Source organism: Danio aesculapii, chromosome 15, assembly GCF_903798145.1.
Source record: "Danio aesculapii chromosome 15, fDanAes4.1, whole genome shotgun sequence".
Taxonomy (NCBI): domain Eukaryota; kingdom Metazoa; phylum Chordata; class Actinopteri; order Cypriniformes; family Danionidae; genus Danio; species Danio aesculapii.
In genome coordinates, this window is record NC_079449.1 from 47,024,780 (window position 1) to 47,039,917 (window position 15,138).

At 33.2% G+C, this 15,138-nt stretch overlaps 1 protein-coding gene across 2 annotated transcripts in view; it reads right to left on the reverse strand.

Moving 5' to 3' along the window:
- Positions 1-10,743, reverse strand: part of rffl (ring finger and FYVE-like domain containing E3 ubiquitin protein ligase) — a 32,225-nt gene extending 21,482 nt beyond the window's left edge. Inside the window, exons 1-2 of one of the 2 annotated variants that reach the window (XM_056474142.1) lie at positions 10,504-10,743; positions 8,122-8,187 (exon numbers count right to left, since the gene is read on the reverse strand). The gene's annotated coding sequence lies outside the window, so the exon portion shown is untranslated. The remainder of the gene's footprint in view (positions 1-8,121; positions 8,188-10,503) is intronic. The other variant, XM_056474141.1, reaches the window with a different exon arrangement.
- Between the last annotated feature and the right edge of the window lie 4,395 nt (positions 10,744-15,138).

A 15,138-nucleotide genomic window follows, 5' to 3' on the forward strand; every position in this document is an offset into this window, starting at 1 on the left:
AGAACTGCAAATTAATTTTGTGCTCGTTTGTTTTATTAATCTGCCTCTTATTAAAGAAAAGTATTTAATTGATTATTAGACTTTATTTTTTTATTTTCTAAACATTTCTATTTTGGTTTTTTAGGTAAATGAACTAGCCTAAATGTCTAAAATTAATACAATTATAAAACAAACCAATAAAATAAACAAACAACAACAAAAAAATCTTATTTTCTGTTTAAATTTTAACCAAGCACATTTTTGGCTTCTGTTTTGACATAAAATTTACAATTTTGGCAAATCCCTAAACGACAAACGTAGAGCTCACAAACCATTTGGACAAACTCTTGATTTGATTGGTTGGATATGGAACAGTAAACTTTTTTTTTTTTTAAGTAAAACTCTTAACTAATCTACTCGGGGAGTCTGTTTAGTACAGTATAACACACAATTAAGCAAACAACTCAGATTCACACTCAACAAACTTAACACTAATGCAGGGTTAAACCACAAATGCGATGCTAACCCTGCTAACTCCACTTCTAAATTACAGATCTGAAGTGTTTCTTTGCTTGGGGTCAAATTAAAACAATAAATAAATAAATAAATAAATAAATAAATAAATAAATAAATAAATAAAAATTACTGGAGCAGAACTTGCTTTCTTTTTGATTCCCAAAGATTTTTATTTGTTGTTTAAGTTTAAATTAATTAGACTAAATGTCTACAAATTAATACAATTATTTAAAATAAATAAATAAATAAATAAATAAGATTTTTGGCTTCTGTTTCGACACAAAGAAGAAACATGCCCCTCGCAAATCATTCTGATTTGGATATGGAACAGTAGACTTTTCTTAGGAGTAAAATTCTCTTGACTAATCTACTCTGGAAGTGCTGTCTGTTTAGTACAATATAATGCACAATTAAAGCTTAGTCTCCACGAAATCTAAACTAACCCTATGATTTTGTTATCTCACATTGCTAGCTTTGTGGCGAACAAGTCATCTGTGCATGTCATTAAGAAAAAAAGAGTGTGCCATTCTAATCTTTAACTGAAATCTGAAACTGCACTTCCTGTTTGTTTTCAGTCGAATTCTCAGATTAGGTCTGACTGAGGTATTGGGCGTGGCTAACATTCTTAACCACGCCCCTCCAGCTGTCGATTTTGACAACAATCAGAAATGGTAAGGAGGAGGTGTCTGTTAGGTTTTAATAACTCTCCTGAATCTCTTTTTCACATCTTTCTGATTGAAATGCCTACCAAATCCAATCAGCTCGCAGTAGAAAACAAGCCACGCCCACTGATTTCTCATTCATAGTTCATTTCTCTGGGAACTGCGTCACAATACGAAAAAATAACAGTCGCAGCTTTCGGTTCATGTGGACTTTAAAGTTCAACCTTGATTTAATCACACCATATTAAAAAGCACTAAGACAGAACAAAAAAGCAGAAACTTGGTTTCATATCAAAATTAAAGCAGCACAAAGTACAGTTCGAAAAGTATCAAGCTAAAGTATTAGGTTGAGTTCATGAAATAAATAAAGAAAAAAACAAACGTAAGATTTTAAAAACTTTGACGTATCATAACAGATCCCCTAGTTTTTTGTTTTACATTTTTGCGATCGCTGAATCCAAGGCAAAAATCAACAAGTAAAAATGTTTTGCGATCCTGCTAATTTCTTAATTTAAAGCAAAATTCACGAAAATTTAAATAATCTCTCAAAACCAACAATCTCACGGCAATTCGTAACTTTTTGATTTAGTGGCTAATTTGTACGAATTCGTACGATCTAATTCGTACAATTTAGTACGATTTGCTCATCCCCCAATGACGGTTGGGTTTAGGGGTGGGGTTAGGTGCCATGCCTCCTTTTTAAAATCGTACAATTTCGTATGACTGAACTTAGCCACTAAACTGGCAAAACGTAAAATACTTACGTTTTCTCGTGAGATCAGGCTGCTCAAAACATCCAATTCCAAACCATATAATCAAATTATATTAATTTCAGTTTGCAATTAATTGTTTAACTTGAATAACAGACACTGCATACGCAGCGCACGTGATGTATTTGAGTGAATGTTTTATAGTCTATGCAATAAGCAGACACGAATGAAGCATCAAGATTCAATAAGACATCCTGTGGCGCAAATCGAGTGAATAACACGTCGCGAATTGGGCTCTTCGTTCGTTTGACGTGCTTCAGACTGTAAAAGAAAGTGTGAGCAATCATCTAACAAACAGAGCAATGGAACAGACAGAAAAGCAAGCAGCTTACAGTGATGGGGATTGGTTCAAGGATGACGGCCGAAATACATTACCGAATTGAGGGACATTATTTTTGGTTTATATGTATGGATGGTATTATGGTGTGCGTAAAATCGATAAGTGATTTCGTTTAACTCTTTCCCTGCAGTTAACCAGAGAAAACGATTGCCTGCCATTGAGCTTTTTAGCAATCCGTGTTTAGATGTATTACAGTAGGGGAAGCTCTAACGCACGTCCTAAGTGAGGTACACGATGTCAGATGCTGCGGAGAGTGAAATCTGACAAAGAGAAAGATGGTGGGTAAAAATAAGAGTTAAATAACCTTCCTTTGGCTTAATCCCTACCGTTTTAGATCTCGTCTTGAAAAGAGACCAAAATAAAGAAGCTTTATTTTTAGGATTTGCACCATGAAGATTGCACATCTAACATAGTAGGCTACTTACTATGGTAAATAAGATACCATATATATTTGAAGTTAATTTATACATATATATTTTAATTATATATATATATATATATATATATATATATATATATATATATATATATATATATATATATATATATATATATAATAATTTATATATATATATTTTTAATCCACAAATTTTCTATGAATTTCTGACAAAATCAGTCATTTGTAAATCACAAAAACAAAACTCGAATCTCTTACAAACATGATTGTATAATAGTTCATCAAACAAAATATCAATAGTGTAAACACGACCCTATATTACTCTATATAATACTATATTCCTCACATTTTCTGAAGTCTGCCATTGGCCACAACCCCAACACAACTATATCCACGCATGCATTTCAAAGTTCCATAACATAAACATGTGTGCACTGTTATACGGATGTCTTTACTTCTAAAGAGGAACCATAACTTGCATTCATGTTGCAAAAAAAAGGAAAACAATCCTTATAACCAAACAAACAATAGCCATTACCTGGAGTCAGCAAACATGGCAGCATGTGCAAAGTTTAAAACAACAAATGCTCTCACAGCCCTCACCAACTGACCAGCTGACTGGACATTGTTAGTTCTGGGCTGTCATAAAACCCACAGCCCCCTTTTTAGTGGTGTCAGTACACCCGGACGCTCCCTAGAAACACACCAACAATAGCAGCACTGTGGCTACACACACTGAGACAGCAGGAGGACACATGTGATGCCTGGAGTTACTGTTGACAGGTCATACGGTTAAGAGCAGAGTGACAATTATCAATGAGCTGTTAGCTTTTGACTGCTACAGAATTTAAAAATGGGAAAAGATATATTATAATATAATATAAAATATTTGGGGGTTTTACAAACTGGTTAACATTTTGTCTTTCCTGTCAATGGCCAATAAATTGAGCCAGACCTTAAATTGAGACATTAAAATGTACCAGACCGTAATGTTTTACTGGTCATCAGACAAATTGCCAAAAAAGGCCCAAAAACATTTACTCAAGTGGTTCTAACCTTACAAATTATTAATTTTTTGGACGCAAAACAAGATATTCTGAAGATAGTCCATAGGATATTTTGCTTCCTATGTATGCAAGTCAGTAGCTATGTTTCCATCCACCTATTTTTATGAGTATTTTGGATATGCTAATAAAAAAACCGCTTGAGGGAAATGCCATGATGCGAGTAAATTTAGAAAATGCGCATAAAAAAACATATGCGCATAACTGCGCAGGATAAACTTTTTATTCCATAAGAAAAGATGCGCATAAACTGCGATGGAAACACGTTTACCGCACAAATTTAAATATGCGCATTAAAAAAGGTCATGTGATTTTGTGATGAGATCATGTGATGATGTAAACATACAAACCAGCAGGCTGAGCACATTATAAAACATTCAAATGTTGTTTTGGTCATTCTAAAACGCCTTACCGTTTCAGTATTAGTGTTATTATATTATTAATGACCTCCAGAATCAAGAGCGTCTGTGCTCCGCGTCTGACACCTTCAAACACCACCGCGCGTTCACTGCGTGTCAGGATTACCTTCTGAGGTGCAAGTCATTTATTAGATGAAGAAAAGATTGACGCAGCTTCTCCTATTGAAGTAAATTCTGATATTACTGTTGATATTTGGCGCCAGTTAATCAGGAAGTGACGATTTTGTTTGCTTTGAGTCGTTGGATGGAAACGCTGCTTTATTCGCACGTCTTTAATGCAATAATCCAGTTATGCGCATAAAGTTCATTCACATTTTTAGATGGAAATATAGCTAATGGCTCCAGCATTGTTCAATAAACTTTCCTTCATGTTCATCAGTAGAAAAGAAAGAAGTGGAGAGTGGGTAAACGATGAGAGAATTTCATTTTTGTGTAAACTCTCCCTTTAAGTGCAGGTGGAATCAAGTTAATGCATTATTATTGTTTCCCTTTAAATAAAATTGGCAAGAATGTTGAATGTACGTTAGGCTCCTTATTTGAACAAGACTTTAACAGCAATTCTAGAGAGCCGCACCATAAGTAACCAGCCTGTAAATAAAGCAGGGCTTTTAATAGCAGTGCGGCGCAACAAAAAGTGAACAAACTGGACCGTCATTTTCTGATGGAAATAACAGTGTCTGAAAGAATTATGGTTAACAATTGAAACCTATAGGCTTTGGATTTCGTTTTTTCATTGTTGCTTTATTCATTTTTGCTTCATTATAGCAGGGTCAAAGAACATTTTGTGAGAGCAAGTTAAGATCCGAACCACTGGCCTTACTGGGCTAGTAAAATGTTTCATAAGTGTTGACCCCTGCATTATGACGTCAGAGAAATGTCACTAACACTATTATGTTGTTTTAACAATGGGAGAGTTTAGATTATTTTGTCCAAAAAATTTAGCAAAAAAAATATGCTTGTATGTTTTGTGTGTATGAAGAATGTATGTGAAAAATGCTGTTGAATATCATTCCTGAATAAATCATTTGAGTTAAAGTGTCCCTTTTATAGATTAAAAAAAAAGATCTTTCATGCAATGTCTAATACAGCTTTAAGTGAATGGTAGCATTCAGTTGAGTTTTAAAAATTAAAGTGTATAAAGTTATTGTCTCTCAAAGTTATTTGTAGCTGTAATAAAGCAAATTACATTAGGACTAGTGAAATAAAGAACTACAACACCACGAAAAACAAGCAACAGCAACAAAAAAGAATTTAGATGAGCATTAGAGGTAGCGTTACATTGACATCCGAAAAATCAGCTTTATAAGCTCAAAAATAATTAAGACCTAGAACAGCCAATTTAATTAATTTCGATTTTTAAATTTTAGACTTTTAAGACCCTGCGGAAACCCTGTCAAAATATACTGAGTTCCACACAATCGATTGGCGTTGGGATAACATGAAAAAATCTAGTTTAAGTTAACTTGGACTGAACATAAACAATTAAGTTGTAAGCAAAAAAATATTAAGAATTGTGTAGTTTCAACAAATGTCATTTTTAAGTGCTGTTTATTTTAGTATAAACTAATATTTTATTTTCATTTATTGATTCATTCATTCTCCTTCGCCTTAGTCCCATTATTCAGAGTCGCCACAGCAGAATGAACCGCCAACTTATCCAGCATATGCTTTACAGTTCAGATTTTCCAACTCAAGCAGTTCACGCGATTTGTACATCAAATGTGCAAAACGCTCAATTTGCGACATTTCATCCACACAGCGGAATTAACTGCCAACTTATCCAGCATATGTTTTACACAGCAGATGCCCACCCAGAACATGCAAACTCCACACAGAAATGCCAACTGACCCAGCTGGGACTTGAACCAGCGACCTTCTTGCTGTGAGGTGACAGTGATAACCACTGAGCCACCATAAAATAGCAGTGTTTTAGAGTTTGTTGTTTTTTTAAGTTAGTTACATCACAAGAAACATCATCATCACAAACACAACAACATTGCATATTTTCACAGTATCGTGCAGCCCTAGTGAAGCAGTCATTTTTACCTCATTTTAACTAAAATATTAGGCCAAACAAAAAATGTGATTGACACATATCAGAAGAAATTATACTTTCATTCTTGTAATAAAGTAAAAACCTTTAGACAGACAGACAGACAGACAGACAGACAGACAGAAAAATTGAATAAGTGTACCAAACTTTTAAAATTTGCATTTACAGCACACATACAAACTATATTCATGTTTTTACTGGTTTATTTAAAAAAAGAAAAGTTAAATGATTAAAATGCCAAAATGGTGTGTAGTTTAATGCATATTGTAATATATTAAACCATCATGGTCATTTTCAATAAAAAGGTACATCTTCCTGGTAAACATGCAAGGTACTTTCTGCCAATTTTAAATGAATCAATTATATCTTCTAATAAAAAAAAAATCTAATAAAGAATTCCATGCAAAATATGAGAAATATGACAACATTTTTCAACATTTTATCAATATTATTTTTAAAATATTTTATTGAACATTTTTAGTGCAAAAACATATCAGAAATTAAAAATCAGTAATAAAATCCCATCATCATTCATATTATTCAAATCCTAAACCCCACATGAAAAATTCACTCATTCATTTTTCTTTTTTAACAGGGGTCACCACAGTAGAATGAACCGCCAACTATTCCAGCATATGTTTTATGCAGCAGCACTGAGAAACACCCATACACTCGTGCATTCATCCACATTCACTCGTACACTACCAGTCTTGTGGCCTATCCAAGTTTTAGGAACAACAAATAAGTTGACTTCTAGTTGATCATTTGGTATCAGAAGTGGGTTAAATGAAAGGCAAATCCCTCTATATTAGGCTTATTTAGCTAAATAAAATATGATCAAGCCTTGATTTTTAATGATTTTATTAGGAGAGTAAGGTTTGACTTTGCTTTTTGACTATACTTTCCAGTATAGAATATAAAGTCATGCTGCAGTGGAGAATGAATATTGTGTCTGACTCCATCATGAGCTTGGAGGACTGCATCCATACATCTCTGACATGACTCAAATCACTGATTAATAAAGTCATCTGGAATGGCAAAGAAAGCCTTCTTGCAGGACTCCCAGAGTTCATCAAGTCTTTGGGTTCATCTTCAACGCCTCCTCCTTTATCTTACCCCAGACATGCTCAATAATGTCTGGTGACTGGGCTGGCCAATCCTGGAGCACCTTAACCTTTATGTTTTCAGGAGCTTTGATGTGGAGGCTGAAGTATGAGGAGTGCTATCCTGTTGGAGAATTTGCCCTCTCCTGTGGTTTGTAATGCAATGGGCAGCACAAATGTCTTGATACCTCAGGCTGTTGATGTTGATCATCCACTCTGCAGATCTCTCACACGCCCCCATACTGAATGTAACCCCAAACCATGATTTTTCCTTCACCAAACTTGACTGATTTCTGTGAGAATCTTGGATCCATGTGGGTTCCAGTAGGTCTTCTGCAGTATTGGTGATGATTGGGATGCAGATCAACAGATGATTCATCGGAAAAATTCACCTTCTGACACTTTTCCAAATGATCAACTAGACGTCGAGTTATTATTTGTTTCTCTTACAACTGAGATCGACGACAAGACTTTTGTCAGGTCACAGCCAATTTAGTTAATCCAATTCACCTATAGCACATGTCTTTAAACTGTGGGGGAAACTGGACCACCCAGAGAAACAGACATGACAAATTATAATGAATCAATTTAATTAAAGTGTAAGTAAATAAACAGAATACTTATTTATCAAGTTGACAGGGGTGATAAGTAGTCACATTTCAAATAAAAACCTCTCGTTTTCAATTTATGCAGTATTCTAAGACAGAAAAATATTTCAATGATTCATTTAAAACTGCAGAAAACAACTTCCTTTGGTAAATGCATGCATGAGTGACACTTCTTACGTAGAGAGAGAAAAACAACAACAACGTCAGTACCTTGACAGTGACTCAGTGTCTTGTAAACTGTGACGTTCAAGGATATAAAGTCCAAGCATTTGCCATCTATAAAGAGAAAGAGAACACAGCAACCCATTTGTGAGAAACGTTTATAGCATTTGCTGGGACACTTTGCCTTTTTTACGACAGTGAGGATCTGATTATAACTTCCCATGTTTGCAAATCAACCTCACAACTCAAAGCTCTCACAATGACTTGGCAACCTCAAACATCCGCGTGTACCTCTTCTTAAACTTCCTCTTTAAAACAGGAAAAGAATTGTTCAGAAAGACTAACTTGTGCAACAGAAAAGTTATAAATGCATAAAAGCAATTAAAATTGTGGAGGTTAACTTATATACGCTTTAACCCCTGTATCAGTAGTATTGGATCCAGTATACATGTACGTTAGTTACTACTGTAACAACATATTCAAAGCTTTTAATACAAACTATTTCTGAAGTTCTGAAGTAAAATAATGGTATATTAGCAGTTAACTTACAATATTAAAGTAAAATAATGGTATATTAGCAGGTAACTTACAATAATAAAGTAAAATAATGGTATATTAGCAGTTAACTTACAATAATAAAGTAAAATAATGGTATATTAGCAGGTAACTTACAATAATAAAGTAAAATAATGGTATATTAGCAGGTAACTTATAATAATAAAGTAAAATAATGGTATATTAGCAGTTAAATAACAATAATAAAGTAAAATAATGGTATATTAGCAGTTAAATAACAATAATAAAGTAAAATAATGGTATATTAGCAGTAAACTAACAATATTAAACTAAAATGTTGGTATAATAGCAGTTAACTTACAATCATAAAGTAAAATAATGGTATATTAGCAGTTAAATAACAATAATAAAGTAAAATAATGGTATATTAGCAGTTAAATAACAATAATAAAGTAAAATAATGGTATATTAGCAGTAAACTAACAATATTAAACTAAAATGTTGGTATAATAGCAGTTAACTTACAATAATAAAGTAAAATAATGGTATATTAGCAGTTAAATAACAATAACAAAGTAAAATAATGGTATATTAGCAGTTAACTTACAATAACAAAGTAAAATAATGGTATATTAGCAGTTAACTTACAATAATAAAGTAAAATAATGGTATATTAGCAGTTAACTTACAATAATAAAGTAAAATAATGGTATATTAGCAGGTAACTTACAATAATAAAGTAAAATAATGGTATATTAGCAGGTAACTTACAATAATAAAGTAAAATAATGGTATATTAGCAGGTAACTTATAATAATAAAGTAAAATAATGGTATATTAGCAGTTAAATAACAATAATAAAGTAAAATAATGGTATATTAGCAGTTAAATAACAATAATAAAGTAAAATAATGGTGTATTAGCAGTAAACTAACAATATTAAACTAAAATGTTGGTATAATAGCAGTTAACTTACAATCATAAAGTAAAATAATGGTATATTAGCAGTTAAATAACAATAATAAAGTAAAATAATGGTATATTAGCAGTTAAATAACAATAATAAAGTAAAATAATGGTATATTAGCAGTAAACTAACAATATTAAACTAAAATGTTGGTATAATAGCAGTTAACTTACAATAATAAAGTAAAATAATGGTATATTAGCAGTTAAATAACAATAACAAAGTAAAATAATGGTATATTAGCAGTTAACTTACAATAATAAAGTAAAATAATGGTATATTAGCAGTAAAATAACAATAATAAAGTAAAATAATGGTATATTAGCAGCTAACTTACAATAACAAAGTAAAATAATGGTATATTAGCAGTTAACTTACAATAATAAAGTAAAATAATGGTATATTAGCAGTTAACTTACAATAATAAAGTAAAATAATGGTCTATTAGCAGTTAACTTACAATAATAAAGTAAAATAATGGTATATTAGCAGTTAACTTACAATAATAAAGTAAAATAATGGTATATTAGCAGTTAACTTACAATAATAAAGTAAAATAATGGTATATTAGCAGTTAACTTACAATAATAAAGTAAAATAATGGTATATTAGCAGTTAACTTACAATAATAAAGTATAATAATGGTACATTAGCAGTAAAATAACAATAATAAAGTAAAATAATGGTATATTAGCAGTTAACTTACAATAATAAAGTAAAATAATGGTATATTAGCAGTAAGATGACACCTTTCTGTGGTATCATGCGACACTGCGTTCACAAGTCACGAGAGAGCAAACCAAGAGTTAAAAACGACAACTAATCTGCATAAGTGTATAATTAATCACTTGAAACATTCAAAGTACATATTAGCACAAGTAAACCCTAAAACGACAGCTGGATTTGTTTCATATCTACTCGTTTTATTGGGTCGAATCTTAACCTACCTCGAATGAAACGAAGAAGAGAGGCGCTCAAAACCCGCAGATGTTCAAAACTCCGAATTGCTGGGAAACAAACATGGACATTTGGAAACGAGTTTTAAACAGCCCGTCAGCTTTTATTGTTTAATAGTTGAACTTGGACGAGTTCACACACACTTTGAATGTTTCCAGTTTACGGGAGGACGCGACGTTTCGTGAGGTAGAAAGTCGTTAACAGTCCTGTCGCGCGCACGTCGATGCTTTCAAAACACGCGAACGCGCACGTCGAACAACTTTTTTTTTGAACCCACTAGTTATTGATTACAAGTTAAACATTGATGGAATGAATATAATAATCGTTACATTCTTAATCTACCATAACTTCATTTAAGAGGAAGACGACATGTTTTTGTCTTAACTTACACCCAATCGACTTTGTAACCTACAACTGGAAATACTACCTACTTCTAAATTACCGGTTAACCGCAAATGACTGTGATTGGTTCACACTGAACAGCGATGAGAACACTAACAAATATCACATGACCATGATGATGCGGCAGAACCATTCACCAGACTTTTTTTCAATGAACTGACTTCATCTTAGACTTGTTAATATTAACATTATCAATACAATTATATCAACGGAAAATGTATTAACCGTTTAGTCATTTGATCAGTTCTTAAATGAAAAATTTAAGGTAATTAAAAATAGTTTTGGGTAACACGAGAAAATCTGGTATAAACTTTAATAAAATAACTAAAATTTGGATAAAAAGTAAATTAATTGGTTTAGATAAACTTTATTAAGCATACAAAAAACGTCCACTTAAGCCCCGCGTATATCCAAAATTAATACAGACTGCTGAATTTCTATGATGCTAGTTTCATGAATGGAGATTGTTTTACTACAAGTATTTACATATGAAGCAGCGACCTCTGCTGTAAGAAAATAACATGCGCAATAGAGGTGTAAATTAACGAGAGAAAAAAAACAACATTTGTTTTTAGCTTCATTTATTCAATCATTTCACTTCTAGATGATCATTTGGTATCAGAAGTGGCGTATATGAAAGGCAAACACCTCTAGATTAGGCTTATTTTACCAAAATAAAATAGGATCAAGCCTTGATTTTTAATGATTTAATTAAGACAGTAAGGTCAGACTTTGCTTAGACTAAAGTCTCATCACTGAACAGAAATAATGTCCAGTATAGAATATAAAGTCATGCTGCAGTGGAAAAATTTACTGGGTAACTTATAAATAACTTACTGGGTTTTACAGTACTCGGTTGGTTTAAGTTCTCTTCATATATTGGGTTTTACTGTGCTCAAATTACTTCTTTACTCAAATGAAGTTCACAGTACTCATTAGGATTCTTTTTTGAACTTAAATGGATTTTTGCAATCGGTTTCCTCAAATGGTTTGAGTTACATTAACTTTTGGGGTTTTACAGTGTGTGTGTGTGTGTGTGTGTGTGTGTATATATATATATATATATATTAAATTAACATTTGGAAATAACTTTTAGATAACTATTTTGATGGTCCATAATATCTGTTGATATGCTCCTTCAACAGACATTTAATTAACTGACTTTAAGAAACTTTGCTAGTACAGTACATGTTAATTTACACTAACCCTAACCCAACCTAACAGTCTACTTATAATCTAATGAGAATTAGTTGGACTGTAGATGCAATGTAATTTAAATTCAACAAACGGACCATCAAATGATGCACATGCCGTTTCATGGTTAGCAAATGTCAGAAGCCATTGGAGGGTTTAGCAAAATATTAGTTTTAACCCTTATGTACTGCTGGGAATGTTTTCATCCACTCCAGGGCCATTTTGAGTCATAATCTGGCCATAAGTGTCTCTGTGTTTAAGCTAGCAGAATGGTTTTTGGTGACAAATCTTATTTTGACACGTTTTGGCTAATTGCTCTGAATTATGAAAAAAAATAACTCTGGACAAATGTACTAACCTTTTATTTATAGGGATGAAAACATACACTGAATTAAACTGCTGTGAAAATGCATCAGATCATTTTTTTTCTAAATGTTTTGCATAAATCTGTTAATCAACCTCAGTCCTGATCAAAACTACTAACTTGGGTTAGTAGGACAGGGTTGCACGTTTTACCACTGCTATGCTAGTTTCGCGATACTAAAGCTCCCAAATACAGGCGGTGCCACTGTAGTTTGTAAACGGCAGTATTGTCATTAACAGTCTATCTAAAGATAATGTAGCATGTGGAAAGTCACTAAAATGCTCACACGTTTGTGCAACAATAAATAATTTTAATTTAATAGTCTGTGGAAACCTTTAAGGCTGCAAAACTGTCGAATTCGCGCCTTTATGGTAGCCTATAGCAAGTTTTCTGACGCTTCAGTTTGAACGGACATCTGAATCGGTTCATTTCAGGTCCTGTCAATATGATTTAGTAGCTACAACATCTGCAACAATCTCTTAAAAAGAAAACAATAGCTGAAAAACCCAAAAGAGCAACAGGAAACGTTGAAACAATTTTCGACCGCTTCTTAAAGCCTAATTTTATTGGAAAACGATCTTTTTGTAGTGTATTTTGTTTGGTATAATTGGTATCTTTATTTTAATGTTTTTTGTTGGTCAGTTATCTACCAAATAAACAAAGAGTAAAGCACTTTAGATGTGCAAATACTTTTTCAATAATAAGGGAATTATGAATTCAATTCAAGTAGGACTATTATACCATAAAATATAGTAATTCTGACAAATTTCTTTATTTGATAGATTTAAGTTATGAATTACAGTATCGCAATAATACTTGGTATCGTGATACTTCAGCTGGTATAGTATCATAACGTAAATGAATGGTATCATGACAACCCTACTACAGGATTTTAACTCTTTAATTGCCAAATTCACAAATGATCCGACTGATTTGGTGAAAAAACACACAAAATGACATGTTTTAGATATAAAAAATAATTGTGGCCTGTATTTTTTTGACCTTTTATCAGTTTTGCACATGTGAACAATTAGTAACAACATTGCCTTTGATGCATTGTTAGATTTTCATTAATTTTAAATTTTTTGTCCAACAGGGAAAACCACCAACCATCAAAAATGCATAATTATAAGGTGTCAGGCCAGTAAATTAGGGAGACAAAACGAAAATCATACGCTGTACAAAAACTAACAACACATCAAAGCCAATGTTGTTACTAATCTTTCACAGGTCCAAGACTGTGATAAAACATAAAACATCTCATCCACAATTACGTTTTATATCAAAAATACGTCATTTTGTGCGTTTTTATTCACCAAATCAGTGACATCATTTATAAATTTGGCAAATAAAGAGTAAAACATTCAGTAGTTTAACAGATTATCAGGTTTTACAGCAGTTTAATTTAGTCATGTTTTTATCCCTGGGCTGCACGGTGACACAGTGGGTCAGTTTGCATGTTCTCCCTGTGTTCGCGTGGGCTTCCTCAGGGTGCAAAGACGCATGTTATAGGTGAACTGGGTAAGCTAAGTTGTCCATAGTGTGTGTGTGTGTTAAAGAGAATGTATGGGTGTTTCCTAGTGATGGGTTGCAGCTGGAAAGGCTAAGCTGAAAAGAAAATGAATGAATGAATGTTTTCATCCCTAACGTGACAGAAGAGTACGCTGTAAAACCCAAAAAGTTAGGGTAAAGCTACGGTCACACCAGGCTTTGTGTGTGCGAAATTCTGTCGTACGGCGCTGCGAAAAGGGGCGGGATTAAACAAGATGATTAGCCATTAAAAAAAGCGAGCGATTGCTCCATGTTTTAAATTTCTGTCCAGAGAGGTTGTGTTTTAATCCTCGATTGGTCTCACGCAGCCAAGTGATGCGATTTCGCAGGTCAGAGTTCACCAAGCTTGAACTTTGCACAGCAGCAACCTGCGAAACTCGACGCATGACCCCGCGTTTCCGGTCTGACGCATTCGCGTGCGTATGAATGGAAGTCTATGGAAGGAAAAGTCAAGTGTGACCGCACCTTAACTCAAACCATTTGAGGAAACCGATTGCAACAAACCAATTAAGTTAATAAAGGATCCCAATGAGTACTGTGAACTTAATCCATTTGAGTTAACGAAGCAATTTAAGCACAGTAAAACCCGATAAATGAAGAGAACTCAAACCAATTGAGTGCTGTAAAAGCCAGTGAGTGAAGGCAACTTAAACCAAATGCCCTTACTCCATTTAAGTTGAAGTAATGAGGTATTTAATTACCTCAGTGTTTCCCAACCCTGTTCCTGGAGGCACACCAACAGTCCATATTTTGGATGTCTCCGTTATCTGACCCATTAACTTCAGGTTTTGGAGTCTCTTCTAATGTTCTGATGAGTTGATTCAGGTGTGTTTGATTAGGGAGAGGTTGAAAATGTGTACTGTTGGTGTGCCTTCAGGAACAGGGTTGGGAAACACTGAATTAACTCATAACCTTCAACACTGGGTTCAAAACTCTTTTCAAATGAGTAGAATTAACTTTCAGTACATTTTGAGTTGACTACACTCATTTCATTTGATAAAATTGACTGTTGGGTTTCACAGTTGAACAGTGCACAAGGGTTAATACATCAGAAGATTGGCTTCCCCCGCTAAATCTTCCCTGTTTTAATATCATTTCACAGCGCAAACCCAGA